Source organism: Euprymna scolopes, chromosome 8 (assembly GCF_053919585.1).
Source record: "Euprymna scolopes isolate OS-2025 chromosome 8, ASM5391958v1, whole genome shotgun sequence".
NCBI lineage: Eukaryota > Metazoa > Mollusca > Cephalopoda > Sepiida > Sepiolidae > Euprymna > Euprymna scolopes.
In genome coordinates, this window is record NC_136489.1 from 62,241,458 (window position 1) to 62,264,491 (window position 23,034).

The following is a 23,034-nucleotide window of genomic DNA, read 5'->3' on the forward strand; positions in this document are numbered from 1 at the left end:
TATTAATTTTATATGAGTAAATTAAGTATATATATATATATATATATATATATATATATATATATATATATATATACCTGCGAGAGAGTGTGTGTGTGTGTGTGGGTGTGTGTGTGTGTGTGCGTAATAGTTCTGCGGTGGAGGTCTCGTCTTTATAATGACGAATCGGAAACCAAATAAAAAGATGCGAGATTCGTAATAGAATAAAACATTTATCCATGCATTAATCCTAATATTTAATGTTCATAAGCCTTTCTACGTGTTATACAGTCGTTGTCTTTTTTTATGTAATTGTTCAAACTTTACGCTTTCAAATAAATCGTTCATATTTTTTTCTTATGAAAACACATACAAAGCCCTCGTAGTCGTGGTGAGATCTGCCGAAGAGACTGTACTCATTTTGATTTTCTTTTTACCTCAGAAGAAACATCATTATGAGGAAATAATAATGTTATTAAATTAGATCACGTATGAGAGATTTACATTAAAAAAAGTATTAATTCAATCTGAATTTCAGAGGCATATGCTTTTTTACGTTATACCGCTATTAGCCTTGTCCCTATTACATCATGTTCCTATCAGAGCGTTGGAAACTTTTAGTAGCAAACATTTAGAACGGGCCTTATTATAATATCATCACAAAACGTGCATATTCCTTACAAGATTATCAGTTATAATTGTGTGTTCATCATCTAGAAATTAACACTTACTATATTCTAAGTGATCATATAGTATTCTTCAAAGAAACATTTTTACATTCAGTGATGTAATTCATCCTTTAAAATGCATAAAACTTTTATTTCAGGACAAAACCTTATCCTGTAACCGAACAGAGTAAATAGACACTTCTTTTAAATGTTATTACTTACCCCTATTCAATTGGTATACTTTGTGAGGGGGGCTAACTTGTGTAACTAACCAGCAAAAAAAAATAATCGAATCTTTATCTCTAAACATGCTATGCAAGACATACACCGTAACTTAATTGGCCAATTACGTATCTCCGCTGAAAAGCAATTTTCTAAACACAGTTTCTCTGGTGCAATCTTGCTCGATGAAAATAACTTCATCCGGTTAATAATTACGATTCAGGTAAATTTATGTATATGCGAAAACAATGTATGATATCAAACATTAAATATTTAAATGACTACTTCAGTCGTTAAGTCTGGTAACAAATATTTTTGTCACGAATTCTTTTTTTATACGAATTCAATGAAAAGAATTGATCGGCCAATATACAACTCGATTCAAATTTGGTCTCTTTGTGACAACTTGAACAAGGCACATTCGCTGTTGTGTACTATCTAGGATTTTTTTTTAACATTTACTTGTATCAGTAAAAATAAAAACAATATTAAACAAGTTTTAAGAACTTCTATGTATTGAAACTATTTTTATCAAGACATCTTCCTTTCAAAAAAAAAAAAAGATGCTAAAAAAACAAAATTTAAATTATTAGTAAAAAAATGCCCCTAATTATATTGTAAATCGTCGTTTAAAAGCGGTTCCAAGCTTTTAATATATATAATCAAACATTACTAATTAAAAAGCGGTATTATTTATGATGCCACAATTTTCGTAAATAATTAATAAGAAAAGTCCACTCATGTCAGTAGGAACTACCTAAGGGTAAAATTGTCTCATATCTTCTTTAAATATGTTAAATACTGTTAGTAACATCAACAAATTTATTACAAATCTCTATGACTATTCAGCAAAGAATTGTAGGGAACGTATAGCGACTGAATTAAAGCGGATTACGTGTACGCACGATATATATATATATATATATATATATATATATATATATATATATATATATATATATATATATATATGCATTATTGCCATTATAATTATTTATTGATTAATCGAAGACAATGTCGCGAATAAAATAAGTCGCTCGAAACGAACCTAGGACGGAGCCTCAAAACGTGTCTACTTAATAGAATAGTGTATATATATATATATATATATATATATATATATATATATATATATATATATATACTAGCATGGGTGCCCGGCGTTTCCCGGGTGTTTGGAGGTGAATGCTGAGCACAGAAAAAACGGCCAATTTTTGTTATTTGACCCCTATTATCCCCCTTTACATTTATTATTTTGGGCTCAATTCAAGTTATTAAGTTAGATCCATGCCTATGGAACCGATATCTATAATGTCAAGTGTTTAGACCCAGAAATTGTCGGAGGAGTTTGGTAGAGTTCTCAAAGGTCAAATCTTTGACCCTTGACCCCTTAATAGCCAAATTTCTGGCCGAAAACGTATAACATCGATTTTACCAAATCTCAGAACCGATATATCAAATCTCGAGTCAGTAGACAAAAAATTGACAGAGTTATTGCGTAGGGAAATGTGCACAGACAGAAAGACACTTTCACTTTTAAATAATAGTTGATTCGGTTCCTTCTTGGTTTTTGTCAATTAATATATACATTGAAATCAGTTGCTGATTGAGACAAACGCACGTGTTCAAAATTATAAAATATTACGCGTTGCGAGAATATATATATATATATATATATATATATATATATGTGTGTGTGTGTGTGTGTGTGCGTACGTGCGTGTGCCTGTGTGCCTCCGTGTATGTATATTCAGAGGAAAATATGAAGGTATTTAGATACAGAAAGCTAGATTGATAGATAAATAGATAGATAGACATAGCTTGATAGATAATTCACTGTGGATATGTGTATGCATATATATGTATATATATATATGTACATATATATATATACATATATATATAAAGAAAGAGAGAAAGGAAGATAGATAGTAATATATAGAGACAGGGAGAGTGAAAGACAGGTACAGGCATACAGAGGGAGAATATGTGTGAGAGAAAAGTGTTTATTTAATATTGTCCTTTTGTTCTTATTTATTTACAGAATTAGTTTAAGCGTGAGCAGTGATATACAATCGAGATAATGAGAAAAAAGTATAAGGATGAAAGGAGGGAACATGGAGTAAAGAGCCGGAAATACTAAAGTGTTTGTGGTGTTGATAGTGACTTTCAAAGTGCTGGCATAATTGGTTTTAAATGCACTGGTTACATTTTCAACTAAAGGAAAGCAAAATTAAAAACATGCCTCCAAGAAGAAAATAAAGAGAAACAGTGAAAAGTTGATAAGTAAATCTGATAAGATACGCAGGGTCGGTACACGAGGAGCGTGGCTGATGGGTGATACGATAACTGGTTGATAGTCTTCACCTCATGATACACTAAGTGCGTGATCCCTCACTCGCTTTCAAAACGACACACACGTGTCAATATATATATATATATATATATATATATATATATATATATATATATATATATATATATATATATGTGTGTGTGTGTGTGTGTGTGTGTGTGCGTGTGTGTGTTTGCGTGTGTGTGTTTGCGTGTGCGTATGTGTGTTTTCGTGTGCAAGCTGGTAAGTGATGAGATATGTGAGTTTACATCCGTATGTACTTAAAAATATTAAGTTTGCAAGCGATTTCATATCAGATAGTTGGTAACAACAGCTTATATTTAGCGAGAAGTCTTAGGAAATGGATGAAAAGATTCAGAAACTATATCAACATATTATGTGTAAAATTTAAGACATAAAAATTATAATGTTAAGTAAGCGAGATAGAGGGAATATGGAAGAAAAGATAGGCATAAAAAAGAACGGAATCTGACGGAATCTGAGGAGAAGGGTAAAAAGGTAGAGGTAAGGTTAAATGTGTGGTGATACGACACACAAAGGAATGGGTATAAACGTATACGCATATGAGCTTACCAATACCGAGCCAGAAGAATATATATATATATATATATATATATATATATATATATATATATATTACTTGTGGATATATGATATGGCTTCAACGAAACTATTTTTTCTTTAGCAAAGAGCTTGCCAAATATCACGGCCCGGAAGCTTTTAGAGGACAAGGTTAATGTATAACACTATGAAACTCCGGTCTCTTCCAGTCAAAGGTCATGTCTTGGCGAAACGTTAGCAATATAATACGGTGACGCCCCATTATTAAAATTCCAAGGGTCACGTCCTCGTTACGAACGCACCAATATAACACCTCCGGTACATAAGTGTATTCCTTGGTTGTTCCAATTTCGTAATATTCACGAAAATTTTGTTGCGTGGTATTCGTCGTTTCTACGGTGATGGGATTAATGCGAGACTTTTCTATTTTTTGCATCGACATTGGCTCGCAGGTAAAGAAATCACATTTAAAAAAAATAAAAGAATAAAGAAAACAAAATGAGCTACTCAAATATCCAGGAATATGAGCGTCACGGGTCGTAGTTCGAGGATCATTGTTCGTGACGCTGTGTCGGATGTCCCTTTCTTCTGCTTGTTGGATCGTGAGAAAAATTACTCCATTTGGTATCATTCGTTCGTGAGTTAGTTACAAATTTCCAATGCAACAAATAATTGATTCTAGGCAGTTTGCTGTACAAAGATTAAGTGTGGAATGCACTCTAGATACAATGACAACGTTATTTTGCATACATAAGTAGAAAAAATATAAGCAATAATATTTTTCCTTCAACAATAAGCCCGCCTTAACAATGATTAAAACGGGACCTTTCTCGACAATCGATTGCTTTTCTTATTTCTCTTTATATTCCAAACAGTGTTGAGATCTTTAAATGCGGATATTTATTATTATTATTATTATTATAATAATAATAATAATAATAATAATAATAATAATAATAATAATAATAATAATAATAATAATAACAACAACAACAACAACAACTAAAACCTTCCTCCAGTAACAAACAATGCAATAGCAATGCCCTGTAATCATTTTGAGGGGTATAATTTTTCAGTGGATATATAACCATTTTCAGCTTACCCGTTAACATTAAGCACAAACGCGGGGGCACATAAATGCCTGGATTAGGACCAATGCGCGGGGAAAGCCCTCCCGGTGCTTATAGACAAGTAGATCTTCCCAGGTAATCCGTCTAGAAGAAGGCAAACTATGAAGCTAAACCTAAAGGGGGAGGGTCCTCTCCAGTCTTGGTTGCAACCTTCCTAGAGCTGGTGACTCAAACAAATTACCAGTCAGCAAACCTAAACTGCTTAAAGAGTAGATAGGCACTGTGTATCACCCGGCTTCCATACTCCTTCTTTGCCTATTATCTAGGCGTAGAGGTCGAATCATAAGGAGTCCACAGACCTTCAGTTGTCAATCTTGTTTCCTGACTAGGGCAATGAACGTCGATTTCCCCACTCCCGACACATCACATCCCCTAAACTGGGCACTTGGGAGTGCTTGAATGCCATAATGGCAGTACAAGAAGATTGGGTTGACCATCGTCTGATGGGTTGAGGGTACCGGATAGACAGTTCCTGGCTGCTGTCCCCGACTGGTAGTACAGGTGCCCTAACTCTCTGGTAGCGCTTAGAGTGGCTGCTCCATCAACAGTTGTATAATATCGGGTTGTGTGTAGTGTCATGTCGAACGTGGATAGCAACACTGCATTCATCCTCGGTGGGCTAACCCGGAGACCAAAATCCTAATGATGATCTGCTTGTGTTGCATGTATGGTATTCTGCATAACCTTTTGTTCGGTATCTCTTACCTAAACTGAAACTCTGAAAAAAAAATGACAGTACAATTTTAAAAAAATACGCTAAAACCAGGCCACAACTAAAAAAAACCCTGCCCTCTCCCTTGAGGCTTGCAGTTACTAATTAGAACTAATTTAAATGATGTCGAAGCATTTCTCCTAACAAACCCCCCGGATATCTTAGCACTAAGTGAGACTAACCTACACTCCTCCATCCCCTCTAACTACTTTAACATGCCTGGCTATCTTCCACTCTGCCGTAAGGATTCTGACAAACATATGCACGGACTTGGAGTCTACATTAGTAACATACTCTCCTTGACTAGAGAAACACACCTAGAATTGGACGATGAAGTCTTTATGTGTTTTAGACTAAACATACAACATAACATTAGCTACTATTATTTTCTCCACCGCTCTCTCTCGACCCAGGACTGCACCATAATAAACAAAGTATCTAACAGCATAGACATAGCACTCTCCCTTGACACTAGCGCACAAATACATGTATTTGGTGGCATAAATGTCCACCACAAAAACTATGTTCTCTACTTACACAGATGCAGCGGGCAGCACAACACATAGCTTCGCTACATCTCACTCCCTATCACAAATATTTACATTTCCAACCCGTTTCTCTGACCAGCAAGAACAACACGTATCACTTCTAGATCTGTTTCTGACCACAGTTCCACAGGATTGTATAACAAATGCTGACAGCCCACTCGGGAATGCTGATCATGCAGTGATAATGGTTGAAATCGCCCTAAACTCTAGAGCAAAACCTGAAGAGCCAGTTCTCAAAACAACGAGATATTATAAAAAGGCTGACTGGGATGCCATCTTATCAGATATGCCGCATGGGGAAATATTTTTCTCTTCCTGCTGAACAGTGCGCAAAGAAGACCACTGAATGGTTGAAAACGGCAATTGAAGCACATGCTCCAATGCGGACATTTTATAGCAAGCCGCACTCTCCCTAATGGTTTACTTCTACTTGCGCAACTGCCATTGCTCAAAGGTAGCATGCATACCGCAGATTTAACCGACATAAGTCCAGTTCAAGGAGACATAAGTATATAGAAGCTAGAAGTCAGCTTAAGAAAGAAATAGCGACAGCTAAGAGAGTATTTACTGAAACCACTAAAAACTGTATCGAAGTACAAAAATTAGGAACGCGTTACTTCTGTTATAAATAATGGGCAATCAACAATTTCCCAACTAAACAACAATCACGAGGTTATTTGCTCAGGAACCGACAAGTCTATGCTTGCCAGTCGGTTTGCCTCAAACTCCACACTGGACCCTTCCAACCGCCCCCTGCCTGACTTTCCTTTGCGGAATGACGCAACGCTAGACGATCTAATAATCACATCTGCTCAGCGGGATACTATCATAAAAAAAAACTTTGACACTTAAAAAGCATGTGGATCCGATCTCATTCCAGCTGTGTCAGTAAAACGTGCTCAGCCGAAGTAGCTTTTGTTCTCTCCAAACTCTACAAATAATGACTTACTGAATTTTGCTTTCCGGGCTGTTGGAACACTGCTTCTGTAGTGCCAGTATTCAAGAATTCTGGCGAAAGAACTTACCCATCACATTGTCGCCCCATTACCCTCCCCCCACGTTTCGCCAAAATATATAAGACGATGATTAATCATACTCTAGTCCATCACCTTACATATGCAAAACTTCTGACTGACAAACAATATGGATTTAGACAAGCCAGTTCCACAGCACACATTCTCACTGTAATCTCTAAACGTATATACCATTTACTGGACAAAGCGGGGTAAGGCAGAGCGGTAGCTCTAGATATATTTAAGGATTTTGACAGGGTATGGCATGAGGGTATCCTCAGGAAAATTAGATCATACGTTATTACTGGTAGAATACTTGACCTAATTAAATCCTAGTAAGATAAGAGAAAAATCCAGGTTGTCCTCGACGGTTGTACATCTAAACAATATGATATAAATTCGGGAGTGCCTCAGTGGAAGATCCTTGGACCTCTATTGTTCCTAATATTCATTAATTACCTTCCCGACGAAATTGCCTCTGAGATGAATATATATGCTGATGACACCACACTCTATAACATGCATGGCAGGAAAACAAATGAACACATACCTAAAGAAATTGCAAAAACACTAGAGGATTACCTCCAATCTGAAGTGTAATCCGGACCAAAATGGATGGTCACATTCATTGCTGCATAGGCTAAACTTGTTTACTTCAATAATTACAAGAAACTTTTTCTGGCACCAGGAGCAATGGCCATTAACTCTTTATCTGAAAGTATATCTTTCAAACTGCGTGGCCTAACGTTTACAGTAAACATGAGTTGGAATAATTACATTGAAAGCATTGCCAGGGCCGCTGCAAAGAAGGTAGGCTCTCTCTACTGTACTACTAACACCCGAAAGTATCCTGTACCTCTATATGGCCACCATTCGCCTATGTATTGAGTATTGATGTCTCATTTGGACTGGAGCATCTGCTACTAGTCTCTCGTTCCTAGACAAGGTTCAAAAGAGAGTCGCCAATCTGATAGGCCCTGAACTGGCATTTAAACTTCAGCCTCTGTCCCATCGATGAAATGTTGCGTCCCTCTGGCTGTTCTACAAGTATATTAATGGTGAATGCTTTTTCGAACTGCAGACACTTGTGACCCCACAACGTAGACACCCTCGGCAAACCCAACATGCCATAAATCCAACCCCCACACAGTAAAGATGCCTAGATGTAAAAGATATTTCTACTCCAGTAGTTTCTTCCCCAGAACCGCTAAACTCTGGAATTCCATTCCAGGTCACTGCTTCCCCAACAGGACTGACATGCAGAAATTCAATTGCAACGTGAACCGACATCTTTCTGCCCAAATCCCACCATAGTACCCAAGTAGTTGTTGTCCCTGATAGTAGCCTCCTACACCAAAATGTAAATGTGCCTTGTTTGGGGTGAAAATGTAATAAAAATTATATTTTTGCCTTCTGCTAGATTTCGGAACTTCACTATTATTTCTTGCTTCCTTGATTCTACCATAATGTTATGGTTTAAATATAATATATATATATATATATATATATATATATATATATATATATACATGTGTGTGTATAGATATATAAAGCTGAATGTCTGTGTGTATGTGTAGCTGTGCCTGGTCACGAATAGCCCCCTATATGGTTGTCGATTTAAAAAAAAGATTACATATAAGACAGAAGATGTATCGAGACACTGGAATAGGTATGTTTGATCTGGCAGAACAGTGGTTCATTAAAATTGTGAGGTATGCGTTCACGCCTGGTCAACAAAGTTTGGAAATAAAAAATAAAAAATTTAAAAAAGAAGGCTTACAAGTGTTTTTGATATAGATGCAGATAAGAATACTTTGATAAATATGTTTTAACATAAATAGGGATGGTATAATAACATTGTGTGGTCTGCGTTAGTTTTTCATATCTATCTGCGTATGTCTACTTTGATAATTATGTTTTAGTTTTAAGAAATAGTGTATAATAAATTCATGGGGTGTTCGTTTGCGCCTGATCTCCAAAGAATGGACATATGTCACAAAGTGTAACAAGGTTTATATCTTTTATATAGATCCAGAGAATATTGTGATAAGTGTCTCAGTGTGAAGAGGTATGGTATATTAAATTATTGGGTTTATCTATTTTGATTTTTACTTTCATCATATTTTTCTTTGGTGTTGATACCCTCAAATTCGAAGCTATCTCTTTACAATCCTTCCTTTTCACAAGCTATCATACTTTAATAAATCCGAGTACATTTTCTGTAACCTGATTTTGAACCCACACTAAGACGATTTGATTACAAAAAAATAATGCATGTCGCAGAACTCGTGACAATAATGCTGAATAATGATTAATTATTTAATCGTATGTTATCCTTACTAGTGGCATATAGACAAACTATACACTTTAAAGAGGTATAAAATATATTGATTCATTTGAAAGCTCATCTATGTTCAATTTTGTATAAATAAATAAACAACAGTATCACATCATTAGATTTCTCTATATTTAAACTGTAGATTATTTGCATTTTATTAATTTTTCGGAATATCGTTCTCATTTTACAGTATTTATATCGACTAGAAATGCCTAGGGATGTAGTGTATTAAGTATATGGTTGTATTCAGTTTTAAGTTACACTATTCTCGAGGTTGTAGATAGATTACGTAATATTTCTCATGTGGTTGGTAACGGAACAAAAGTGTACTACTCCCCTGAACTCGACCAGAAGATTCCCGTGTAGGACAAAATAGAGGTGAAGGATGTCGCAGCGTTCTGAAATTAATAGTTAATATAGGGAATGTATTCTAGACATTAAATGTACTCTGAAATATCCAAGCATACTATACACTTAAACATCTGAAAGTTTTTACTCAGTTTTTGAATCTTTAAAACCTGAAAAAACTACTCAGCATTATAGAAACATACTTTATTTTTTAATTACTTTCTATGCATTTATTATATTCATATATATTATGTTTTGTTATTTATATTATTTTTTGTAATAATGTAAACTTACTTGAGCGCTATTATTGAATTAATTCCCTCTACATATCTTAAGACAATGGAATGCTGGGCATGGAAATTGACAAACGCACATCGAGGTGGGTTTTTTTTCTCCTAACATTATTTCAGAATAAAGAATTGCCGGGTATTTTTTTTGTTTTTTTTTATATTAGAGGAAATAAACAGAAAACATAATTTAATTACAGGACAACAAATTCGAATGCGAATATGTGCCAAACAAACGCGCAGGCAGAATTGAATTTTATATCTCGAACGCTCCAGCGGCAAGTGCGTCGATTAAATCTCTGTTTGCGTAGTTCAAACATTGAAACAAAAGCCAGACAAGAATGATGAAAAGCAAAAAGGAAAAAAAAAAAGAAAGAAACATCGCACAGACTCGTATGTAAGCGCAAAGGAGGGTAAATTTAGAAGAGACTACCAAAAGCAAAAAAAAAAAAAAATGAAGATAGGGAAGCGTCTCATGAATGCAATGGAAGCGATTTCGACGCTTAAACACATCTTTGTTAATGCGCGATCAGTCTAACTGGATTGTTCCCAAAATAATATGCATAATACAATACTACACACAGATTTCTCGGAATAAGTTTCATACACGTTGCTGGATGGGTAAGGTAACGCTTTAAACGGCTTTCTTTATAATAATTTTATATTAGAATACAGGTTAAACTGTCGAATTATGTTTAAAAGGAATACATTTTTATTCTAATTTGTCGTAATAGTAGTGTTCTTCCATTTAAAATCTCTTCATGTTGCTGTCTATGAGACTACTGTTTTCTACTCAATTCTTCTCAAGCGTCTACGGGTATTGCATGCTATGTCTAAAGTTTATTTCATGTTGTGTCGTTGATGATCTCTTTTCAAGAGGGAATCTAATGCTACTTATATTAAGAGTATTCCCACCAAAAGAAATATGTTCACACTGTCCACAAAATAGGCAAAATTGACATATATTCTCATATAAGTGGTTTAAATGATGTTTATCTAAATGTAAATAAAGTACATATTCCAACATTAGTATCTAATACCTATCTGTTTTTTGTTTTGTTTTTCACACAAATGTTTATGTTGATAATATCTTTAGCACATGCTGCACTTTGTAGATAATAATATGTATACTTGTGTTATGGTAGGTTCGTGCAAAAACAATCTCGTTTTCTATGTTTAATATATATCTATATATATATATATATATAGATATATATATATACATATATATATAATTCTTGAATTAATTCATTGGTATATATATATATATATAATATATATATATATATATATATATATATATATATATATAGTCATCTGATATATCATTTATAAGCGCGTTTTTGCTCTATCGAATCGTGTTTTTCGTTACCGTTCTCAATCTCGTCATTCGCGTTTTTCAGGCTTTCCATGTGCAAAATTCAAATCCGCATTATTTTCTAGTTCCAGTTGGAACTAGGCCGAAAATCGTGCGAGACAGCTCGTGATCTTATAGATGCATTGGCCAGGAACCACTAACGAACGTGTGGCACAAATGTGGACCAGGAAATTTCGCAATGGTGACGAGAGCCTCGAAGATGAAGACGGTGGGGCTGGCCGACTGCGGTTGATTACTAACATGTGAACGCCTTAAATTAAACTGATCCTTGCGAAACAACTAGAGAAGCTGCTTTTTGACTACAGGTCGAAAACTCAACTTTCGTTCGTAATTTAAAACAAACAGGAAAGTCAAACAGGTTGGATAAACGCGTGCCTTATTAATTTAACAATAATAATTTTTTTTTTAATCGTCCTTTAGGGTGTTTTCTACGCTTCTACTGCGCAAACGAAACGACCCATTTCTCCAGCGAATTTTGACGTGTAATTTGAAGTAAATCAACTACGACAACTGGCGACGGTTGTCACAGTGGTTGTGTGCCGGAGAAGTTCTACAATACTACAAAAGGTTATAGGGACTGCTTAGTGGTCTGCGGCCGTCTCATTGATCACAGATTCTTGAATCCGGACGAAACAATTACGCCGGAGAACTACTTCCGAAAAATTGAAAAAATACACAACAAGCTCCAACTTATGTGCCCTACATTGGTCAATAAAGGGGCCAATTCTCCTCCAGGAGAACGCTCGTCCGAATGTTGCTCAACTGAAACTGCAGAAGCTTAACGAATTGGGCTACGAGACTTTGTCTCATCCACCATATTCACTGAACCTCTCGCTCACTTATTATCTCTATTTCAAGCATCTCGACAATTTCAAGCACGAAAAATGCTTCGAAAGCCGAGATGATGCCGAATCCACCTTCAATGGTTTCATCGCATCCAGAACCTAGGATTTCTATGCTAACGAGTGTAATAAACTTATTTCTCGTTGGGAAAAATGTGTCGATTTGAATTATTCTTATTTCGAGTTAGAAAATTTATTATAAAACGAGTTTTTATCCTTTGACATTTATTTGCACCAAGCTTTGTATTATTTTATGTTATTCAAATTTATTAGAATAAAATAATCGTTTGTTTTTTTACATTAATTACATCGATTACAGGGATATTAAAAGAGGACACGTGATTAACTGCAACGTATTTCTTGTTTGTTTGTTTTTTTATTTTCCCGTTTATTTGAGATTTGTTTCTTTAATAACTATTCGTCTTGTTCAGAAATTAGTATATTTTTACAAAGGATTCACAACTTATCAAGGCCAAGGCGGCATTCGAGGATGAATGTTTGTGAGTATATAGTTGCCAATGGAAACATATTGTAGTTATGATTTCTACTGAAATTTGGTAAATTGGATTATTAAAGGAGGCAGCTCATCAAGTACTTGTTTATGTGTGAGTTGAAGACGACTATACTGTAGTAACTTAGAAAACAGAGAAATTGAAATAGTTTGTAAATATTATTTCCAAAGTAAAATTCGATTAAAACCGTATATTCTATTGATGAGATACCAGGAAGTGTTCAATGAGATTTCTTTACAGTAATTTAAAGAAAAATGGCATAACGGCAAACAATTAGCACATGGACACAAACATATCGGTAGAAGCCAAACAAATTAATAATATAAACATAAATAGTGATAGTTTCCTTGTTTGGAACAGGTCACTAGTATTTACTTTACTTACGTTTGGTTATTTGTTTCTTTTAGAAAACAATTAGTCGTTTAAGTAATCATGAACATGTTTTTGTTTCTACTCAGTCACAGCTCAACCGGCGATCATTATATGTTAACTTTGTCATGTCTTCGTTTAATTGTTTTTCTGTCATTAATAGTTTTTTTCTTTGTTAGAAAGGTGAAGTAATAAAAACTATTTATAGCTTCGTATTTCAGACACTTACGTTAGTTTCTAATCCACGCCTAATGGCCATTCTTATTTTAATGCATGTAAAATAATAAAAGAAAATTAAATATATTGTTATTTCAATGCTCTTATAGAAATATCAGTAGTACTTTGTTTTGTTTTTATGTAGTGAGGAGCCAAATATTGATGAATTATTTACCGCTGAAGTGCTGTTTGTTATGACTAGATTGTTTTCGAATCGTAGAGAATTAATCCTTAACGGCGTTAATGGTATTAGTATATATAGCACAAAAGGATTAAAAAAAACTTTGAGGTGAACAGCCAGCAAAAAAAAAACTTCTGTTTTCATCATGCAATCCTCTGTAGTAAATAAGCATACAAAAGCATTAAGTGTAATTTAGTTAACAGAAAACAATTCCCTATTTGTTAACAGCATATGTGATAGATTGCGAGAGCAGTTATGAAATCAGCGTATCTTATCAAGAGGGGGGGGGGCTGATAAAAATACATAATTACCAGTGTTTTATAATAAGTGCAAGAGCGCATTATTATTCGTAGGGCAATCATCAATATATCTAAATAAGATTATTTACTCGAAAAATAAATTGTAAAAATCGACTAAAGCAACAATCAACCCGTAAACGGTTTTAAAGAGTTTGTTTACCAAAAATATGAAAGAACTCGCAAACCGTCGTTGTGCAACAGATGTGATGAGTTCTTTGACCGTTTATGTCGATAAAGACTATCTTATCTGGTATGTTTCGAAGTATATAGCATATGTAACTGATAATTACCCAGAAGATATTCTAAACTTGTGATCACTTCACCGAAGATAATGAAATGAGTAAAAATATATCAATATACAGGGTGGCCACAAAGTCACGCACCAATGTTAATATTTATTTTTTGAATTTGAGTAATAACTTTTTTTATTTTTTAACTTTTTTAATTAACATTGGTGCGTGCCTTTGTGGCCACCCTGTACAACGTTGAATAAAACATCTTCTTGTAAAAATCGCTTATAGTTGTTTGTCTTGTACATGAATATTTAAAAGTCAAAAAGTTACATGTGCATATAATATTGGATTAAAAATAAATAATTGCCTGATCCGTAGAACGTTTCATTTATTAATAACATTCAGTTGCGCTGCATTTTCCCATGAGACGAGAGTACAAAACAAGCAATAATTGTGCCATGCAGTCTCGCATATGCTGAGTCTTAAATTGATATTACTCCAATAAAATTAAAATTTAATAGGATTAATCTCATTTTACCAAGGCATAACATTTAAAATATAAACGCGTCCTCAGGATCCGCCACATTCTCCCTCAGCTTACTAACGTCAATAGTCTACACAAGCTTCCGTAGCTCGTGTAGGTTGCGGACACGTAAAACGGAATATCTATGAAAAAAAAAATGTGTATTCGACGTTTATTATGTTATTTTTGTCGTTTAACATTGGAAATAAAGTGCTGATTGTGTCGTTCCAACGAGAAAAAATGTATATTTAAAAATGTGTTGTGATCAACAATTATAAGTCTTTCAGATTTTTGTCATTTTTTTAATATTTTAAAATATTTTTATAACGCGTCTCCACGCTTGGTCAGCTCTCTTGAAATAGTTATATAAAAGTTTCTTTTTTTTAGTTTAAATTTGTGGAATTCCTTTCCGGAGAACAGGTTATCTCTGCCAGTACCGAGTATGTTTTTCCGAGAAATACCAATCTGAGAATTTTAGTCCATATTAGGGCAAGTCAGAGATTCGATCGGTTAAAGTTAAGTTTATTTGGTTGGTGGGGAGGTGTTTAGTCTATTTAATGGATATTTTTATGAGTTGTTATATGGCTTATTTATTTTTTGGATGTGTGTGCGCCAGTGTATGCTTGTGTAAGGTTTAGGAGCTGTAATTTCATTTTCACGCGTGCATGTTTGTGTGTGTGTGCATGACCGTACGGGTGTGTAACGGCCGGCATTGTGTGTCGCGTGTGTGTATGCGTAAGTAAGGGTAAAAATCTTCGGTTTCTAATTTTCACACGTGTGCTTGTGTGTGTGTGTGTGTGTGTGTGTGTGTGTGTGTGTGTGTGTGTGTGTGTGTGTGTGCGTGCGAATACTCGTGAGCGTTCGTTTGTCCGTGAAAGAGAGAAACAAGGAAATAGAAGTGGGAGGTCTACAGGTATAAGGTCGGTCTCCACTCTAAACATGCATACACATATACATACACTCATACATAAATTTATGCATAAATACATGCATATACACAAATAAAATGGAAAATAAATTATATATATATATATATATATATATATATATATACAGAAATACAATAGGAGCATACTTATATACACACCTATATACATATATGTACACACATATACATATGCACATACATTCACACACAGAAACACCCACACCCACTCATGAGTATATATATATATATATATATATATATATATATATATATATATATATATATATATATATATGCACACACGCTCATGATTAAAATTTCCCGAGTCTGGAGAGAGTTTCTTCGGATAAATAGGGGTAGAGTAGTGTATTTTGTTTCTAGTTATTTACTTACTTGGGGAAAGGGTATTTTTTAACATAAAAGTCAACACTTATAAATGCCTGGGGGCGCCCGTAGATAAGGGTAAATCGTTGTAGGGTATATAGTGGGACTATAGCGTAGTAATCGTAAGTAGTGGAAATTTTGTAAATTGGATAACTTAGGTGGACGGTTCATCAAACACTGAACTCAGAGAAAATGAAATTGTAAGTCAGCTGGAAAGCAGGCAAATGAAAGAGAGTTCTACTGGTGTGCCGTTTCAGAATAGAAGCTTTGTTGATTGCATCAACAATTACGTATATGTTTAGGCACATATAAAGAGTGGGCAAAATTATTTATAGTAGTTTTTTTTGTTTTGTAAGTTTGGCAAGCGGCGACCCGAGATTAGAGCCAGACGAGCACATGCCATGGAAATAAGGATAAAGCAGAGACAGGCTTCCAACGTTTCTTCTGTAATAAGGAAGAGGCAGGGAAGAGAAAAGGGCACCTCCCAAAAAGCTACGAATCTATTTGGAAATCTGTCAAGGCAGGACAAACTACTCCTAGTAGCTGCTTCCCAGATTTGGCTTCAGTACCTAATCATTGACCGCACCTTTCTTTTATATAGGTAATGAATGGCATCAGGAGTGAGATATCTACTGGAGCAGTAAGAAGGATCCTACCATTTTTCCGTTATTATATTTGATGTGGGTGTGCGTGCCCGTGAGTGCGTGCGTGTGCCTCATGGCCCTTGTCTTGATTCGTGTGTAGGAGTGCAAATTGTCAGAAGTATGCGTGCGTATAAAGGTGGGTTATCTTTGCTTATTTATGGGGGTTGTTATTAGGAGTCGTTCGATGCGGGGTTGATTTTTCTATGAGTTTTTTTTATTGTTTTAGTAAGTAAAACTAGTTTTCAGTTTTAAAAAATTGGCATTATCATAAATTTACTGTCGCTGCAAATGCCTATGTTCCATGAAACATTCAGGTATCTATTTTCTGCTATTTTAATTCTGGATGGATCCAAAGCTACTCTATTACTGAGGTTTTATTGACGCCTATGTAGGATTTCTCGCATACTATGGCCGCCTTAAATCTGTAATAACACACTATATGACTCGCAAGAAATCAGTTCAAATAACAAGATCCGCCGCTATCAATAGCAATGAACCACTCTACATATATAATCCAAACCAACATACTAATCGTAATACCTGTAACCAACCCAGATGCATCAGAGAAAGAAAATATTTGGTTTAATTCTCTGTTTAGCGTAATTGTCAAAACCAATATACCTAAGGAATTCTTCAACATTTTACAAATCTCTTTCAAATGCCCACAAGATATAATCTATTTTTATAAAAAATTCAATAAGGATTTCTTATTCAACTATGCCTAATTTAGCACAAAATATCTGAACATCTAATAACAAAAAAATTAAATCAGCCCCCAAAAATCCATTTCCCAATTAAACGTAAAACTAACAGCAATTGTAATAACAACTATCCCTGCCCACTCAATAATGATTGCATCCATAGAGATATATTCATGCACAATCACAGAGCTCCCACGCAATCCTCCCATAACAGAAGCTAATATTTTTCACCAAGTAATCCCTCTTCCGACCCTCCATTTGATATGGTTACTAATCCAATAAAACATTCAAGCAGTCCCTCTATTTACAATCCTACAACTAGTAATAATGATAATAATAACAATGATAACAATGATGATGAGAATAATACTATTTCTTCTAACAGCCATCCTAATATTTACAACACTCACTATCCCCTCTAAAACACTCCTCCTACATTCATTGTCCCGCCCTTTGTTCATCACAATAAAGAAAATTCAAAATATTTCCATAGTACAAATCAGCAAATTGATATTAATTTCAGACCACGAGCTGTGAATAAAGTACATACATATATCGGCGCTACTTCAACATTAATTAAGAAAAGATTATTAAACCCCACTTCTTCTTTTAATATATAAAATTCTAATAATAACCAAGGAACATCGCTATCCTTTTCAACATCATTTTATCTGTGTCATTTTGACATTGGATTTTCTATACAAATATTAACTACATTTACAATCAATTTTTTCTTCTTCTTTACTCATTCTCCCATAATTAAAAATAATTCTAACAATGTCACCTTCTCAATTAAATGGACTATCCTAAAAAAGGTTAAGTCTCATACTCCAGGCTCTAAGTCATGTCGACTCTGCACAGCCGAAGCTATAACTATAATTACTTCCACTCAAATGTAGTGATATAATAAACTCGAAAAACGAACTGATCTACCACTGCAAATATATGTCCAAATTTTAATATTGTAACTTTGAAATTACATAGCTATTAATTTAACCTTTCATATATCTATATGTTTTTCCATGTCATTATTGTTTTTTTCTATGTACTTTCTTAGAATTTCATTACTCTGTAATTTTCATTGTAATTCTATATTTCTTCCCTTTTTGGCCGGTTTCACATCTGAAATCACCGTTTTAATATTAAAATGTTCCTATCAATCAAATATATCCATCTACCTACCCATTTATTTTCTGCAGATATGTCTACTTATATTTTACTATGTGCATTTACTTACATGCTTATTTGCTTTATTCCGGAATTTTTGATACCTGTCGTCTTCTCACCTTTAATATTCGTAAACTCTTTATTTATTTATTTATTCATCTAGGTGCTTATATGTATATATGTATATATATATATATGTGTGTATGTGGGTGTGTTTGTTGTATTTTATATATATATATATATATATGTATATGTGCAATTATATGTACTCATATATATGTGTGTATGTACATATATGTGTATAAATTTCACTCATTATTAATCATATGCTTCCTTTAATAACTACTGCTGCTAATTCTATTCTTAAGTAATAACCTCTTATTTTAGTTGGCCCCTTATTTGCTTATACATTTTGGCGCCTTGTCAATGTCATTTAATCTGGGTCATTTTGACATTGGATTTTCTATACTAATATTAACTCAATTTCTATTCAATTTTCTCTCCTTCTTTACTTATTCTCCCAAAATTAGCCCAGCTTTGACAGTAGCTTTAAATACTTTTTCTACGCATATCGTTTTCTTGCCTCATTTTGTGAATTTTTCCACGAAATTCTGCCTTTTAGATTACTTTGGAATATCTTCCACTTACGCGATTCCCTTGGATTTTACTTGTGGAAATGGAAACTGCACCAACTTTTTTGGATTTGGATTTTGGAAGTTTACCGTTATTGGATATTTTACCCTTCACCAGACTATCCATTCACGTGAAATCGCCTTTTTCCTCACCATATTCCCTCTCCTTCACTTTGTGTTACCAGGTAAGAGCTATGACTTACTTGTAGATTCATCTAATACTTTTGCAAGCAGCATCCGATCCCGCATTTCGCTAAATCCTACCCTCTTATGAGAAGCGAAGTATTTCTTAGAAATCCCGCAGATTAAGAATTATCAACTTATTTTATGCTTCCTTTTTACCTCTTTTTAAAAGTGTTTCTAGCGTGTTTATTAACTACTTATTCTCATATATATATAAATATATATATATATATATATAGTATTTCTTTGTTTAATTTTAACAAATATCAACAAACACGTTTTACCTATAGAGTATAATACTACGTGATATTACAGAATCATAATGAGATAAAATATCCGAAGCACCTTTCCTCAATGAGAACTTAGTTACATTGGCTGTAAACATGGAATCACTTTAAAAATTCCGGCATAAATAATATATATATATATATATATATATATATATATATATATATATATAATTTATTTTTAATAGCAATAATTCAATATTATCAGTAGATCAAATATGAAAATCTATTCATGTGTACTTAAGAGTTAATTTTTAAGAAAGTAAAAATGCATTGTTGTGTTCTTTCCCATCATATCAATTTGTTGTTCTTAATATTCTGTTAGTCTTTTTTTCCGCCAATTTACATACGTACTTGTAGTCTCTATACATCACAATGTGTATTTATTTTGCCTTCTGTTTTGTAACTATTCCAAACCTCTCTTTTTCTCGGCTTGTCTCGCCTATTTATTACATTAGCAGACCGAGTTATTCATGTGTTTCATTCACTCCTATGGAATGTAAAATAACAGTAAAGCAAAACAAAAACAAAACCTGGTTTAAAATGTCCTTTTACGAAGTTGGCGATCTCTCAGGAAAGTAGGGGGAGTAGGCGATGCGGGATTAAGTCTGACTTTTTCTATTTCCTTTGTAAAATGAAATCTTTTTCGCACTTCCGTATTTTTGCAAATTCTTTCAAAGTTTCCTCTTAAATTTCTGTATTTACACACATAAACTATGTATATTTACACACATAAACTATGTATATATACACACATAAACTGTGTATATATATATACATATATATATATATATATATATATATATATATAAAGAGAGATAGATTGATAGAAAGATTGGTAGATAGATAGATAGAAATGATAGAGTATATAGATTTATATGCAACTTAATTATTTTGCATCGAAATGACATCTTAATCAATAACACAAATTCTCGTTTAGAAGGCTCAGTAGTGTGAAACTGGAGCTTGAAATACTTTCTTAAAGATACAACTTAAATAAAAAATAAACACATAGATATTTACCCATTTCAACATGTTAATGCATAATAATAAACAGTAAACATATCAATCGTTATATAAAAACTAATTGCACAAAGTTTATTGCTTATAATAATACGAATAAAAAACAATAAAGTAGTAGCAGAAATAATAGTAAGTTAATAATGGATTTGCGTTTTTTACGGATTTTACGTGTTTAACTTATCTATTTACTGTTCATTATGCTTAAGCATAATGTGTAGACTTCTGCGTTTCGGTATTTGCGGAAAATTCTGAGCTTCCGTATTTGCGGATGCGTAAACGTATATAGGAAATGCGAGCTGTGCTTCTGGGAATTAGTAAATATGCGTGTGCGTGTTTCATTTAACCTACCATTTTTAATGAATATCTCATTATCAATGGTGAGAAATAAAGTTAAAATGATAGGTTAAGAAACTGAGAGACAAATCAGTTATAGAAATCTATAACACGGGGAAGAGATAATAGGAAGATAGAGATAAAGTATTGACAGAGAAAGTACAGAGAACGACAGAAAGATGAAGATAGACAGAGTGCATATAGAATGAGAAAGATGCAGGGATATATATATATATATATATGTATATATATATATATATATATATATATATATATATATATATATATATATATATATATATATATATATATATTGAAGGAGAGAGAAAGAGAGGTTAGGATATTAAATGCAAGGAAACTATAAGTGTTTAAAAGCGTGTGTAACTATTTCTGGCAGCCTCTCTCTTTCGATTTTTGTCTCTCACTTTTCATCGTCCAAGGCGATGTTTTGTACGAGTGAAATATAAATGTTACCCCTCACGTCGGCAATTTAGTATAGTAGACACTGGAGGGAATTCTTCTACGTGATCCTTTCTTTCTATCTTTACCCATTCTTCTGTTTACATGTTAGTAATAAGAGTGCTGAAGTTAAACGTATTAATTAGAGTTTAAGTTTCCGAGAAACCAATGTGGGTGAATAGAGTCAGGGGTATACGGTTGTTTTCCAGTTGGACATCTAGATGCAATATGTTCGTCCAAAAAATAATTACACTTTCTCCTTCTTTCTTTCTGTGAATTTTTCAATGCTTCTACTGATATTTTCCTTAAACATTCGCAACTTTAGCAATAATGAAAAAAAAAAGGTTTTAAACATATTGCCTTACTTTTTATCGTAATCCCATCATACAAATTTAAAGTTTCATTTCGCCAACATGACGATGTTAGTTCTACTTTGTAAAGGTTGGAATAAAATTACGGGAGTCATAGAATGAACTGTCGTTCTTTTGTTACGTGTGCATTGGCTACACCCTTTCTTTTAAAGATTTATCGATAAAAAACTATTGGAAATTAACATCCAATGCCTGACCCCAAGATTGGAATTTACATGGGATATGTGCCTACGTTAATTTGGCTTCCCTTCTAGCATGGAATTTCATTATAATGTCCTAAATTGCTTTCCATGTTTTTCCGACTAACGCTTACTCACATCACCAATTCCCTATATAGCATAAGCTTTCCCATGATGAGTAAAAAAAATTGTTAAAAGTATCGCTGACAAAATTGCCCATATCCTGTCTGTCCACCGCACTGCCAATATTACTATGTGTGGATATTTAAAAATTCCCAACGTTTAACTTTTTGTTTATTTAAACAAAACATGATGAACGAAGATTCTGTCATAATTTCATTTTGCCTATGATCTGACCCAGATTGTTAACGAACTTACCTGCATTCCCGATTTTTATGGTAAGTCTGCTAGATCTGTGTTTGTTGACAGCTTACAATGAACTGTGCTCTTCTTCAGTTGTCTAATTTATTCGTTTCATTTACTGTGAAGATTCCTAGTCTTACGGCACCAAATAATGTATATGTAACATAGTAACGTAATAAAACTGGGACTCGCAAGTTGCATGTTAAAATCTCACAGACAAAGTAAAAAAAAAAGAAATAACATTCAGCTTTTGTCTCGTTGAAAAAAATATTCACAGTACGTTAAGAACTACAGCTGCATATAAGTTTTTCAAGTAGCTTCGTTCGCATCAAATCCCTCTAGCCTGTACATGTACCGAATCGCAGTCAAACCACCCGTGTTCTTTTCTCCGTTTTTTTTTCTATTTCTTCCTCCAATCCAACATCATCTTGTGCAACATACCCGTAACCAGCTCTGTTACAAAAGTTCTTAAATTAAAAAAAAAATAAACTGCCACAAAAGTTGCTTCCCAAGTCCCTGGAAAACATCGAGAGTTGTCTCAGTATTTCAAAATATGGAAATCGTTCATCTGCAGTTCAGTACAGTCAAATCAGCTCCCTCTGTATAATAAGTAAGTTAGTATAGTTTGTGATAAAGCGTAGAATTAAATCATTAAAGAAAAGCAA

At 33.7% G+C, this 23,034-nt stretch overlaps 1 protein-coding gene across 3 annotated transcripts in view; it reads left to right on the forward strand.

Moving 5' to 3' along the window:
• Window positions 1-23,034, forward strand: part of LOC145283593 (5-hydroxytryptamine receptor 1D-like) — a 1,014,695-nt gene that overhangs the window by 204,124 nt on the left and 787,537 nt on the right. The window contains exon 3 of one of the 3 annotated variants that reach the window (XM_080132521.1): window positions 19,162-19,356. The exons of the other annotated variants lie outside the window; for them this stretch is intronic. The gene's annotated coding sequence lies outside the window, so the exon portion shown is untranslated. The remainder of the gene's footprint in view (window positions 1-19,161; window positions 19,357-23,034) is intronic. 3 annotated transcript variants of the gene reach the window in all.